This window comes from Artemia franciscana, chromosome 1 (assembly GCF_032884065.1).
Source record: "Artemia franciscana chromosome 1, ASM3288406v1, whole genome shotgun sequence".
Classification (NCBI taxonomy): Eukaryota; Metazoa; Arthropoda; class Branchiopoda; order Anostraca; family Artemiidae; genus Artemia; species Artemia franciscana.
In genome coordinates, this window is record NC_088863.1 from 57,219,021 (window position 1) to 57,220,015 (window position 995).

A 995-nucleotide genomic window follows, 5' to 3' on the forward strand; every position below is an offset into this window, starting at 1 on the left:
TACAGAATTCCTTATAAACATAAAGAATGGCTAATAAATAAAATACATGAACTTGAAAAAAATCAAATCATAAGGCCAAGCATAAGCCCTTACTCTGCCCCCGTTATTTTAGTCCCGAAAAAGAATAATGACCTTAGATTAGTGGTAGATTATAGAGCTTTAAATAAACAGGTAGTAAGTGACAAATTTCCCCTACCTAGAATAGACGAAATTCTAGACTCAATATCAAATAAAAATAAAATATTTACTTCCCTAGATTTGACACAAGGTTATCATCAAGTAAAAATAAAAGCGGCCGATATTTTTAAAACAGCTTTTTCAACATCTGAATGTGGTTCTTATGAATACTTAAGAGTACCATTTGGACTAAAAACCAGTTCAAGTGCATTGTGTAGACCCCTCCTTCATTTATTAAGAGGTCTAAATAACATAATTCATTTTGTTGATGACGTCATAGCCATGGACAAAGATACGGAGGACCATCTAAAGACCCTAGCAAAAGTGTTTGAGAAATTTAGAGAAGGCAATTTAAAATGTAGACCTGAAAAAGTAAATCTTTTTCAAACCAAACTAAAATTTTTAGGAGTAGTTGTAACACAAGGACAAATTTCCCCAGACCCTGAAAAGATAGAATCTGTTAAAAATATAAAACCCCCTCAAACAATTAAACAATTACGAGGAATCTTAGGATTAATGAGCTACTTTCGAAAATTTATAAGAAATTACGCACAAGTAGCAAAACCTCTCACGGACCTCACTAGAGGGAACCCCCAAAAAATTACGTGGTCTAAATTAGCTCAAAATTCATTAGATCATTTAAAAAAGGCTTTGACTTCAGAACCTATCTTATGTTTACCCGACTTCCAAACAGGACAATTCGTTGTTACTACGGATGCCTCAACCAAGGGGATTGGGGCGATTCTCTCCCAAATAATAAACGGGGAAGAAAAAGTTATAGCATATGCTTCGCGTACTCTTACACCTGGGGAGGGTAA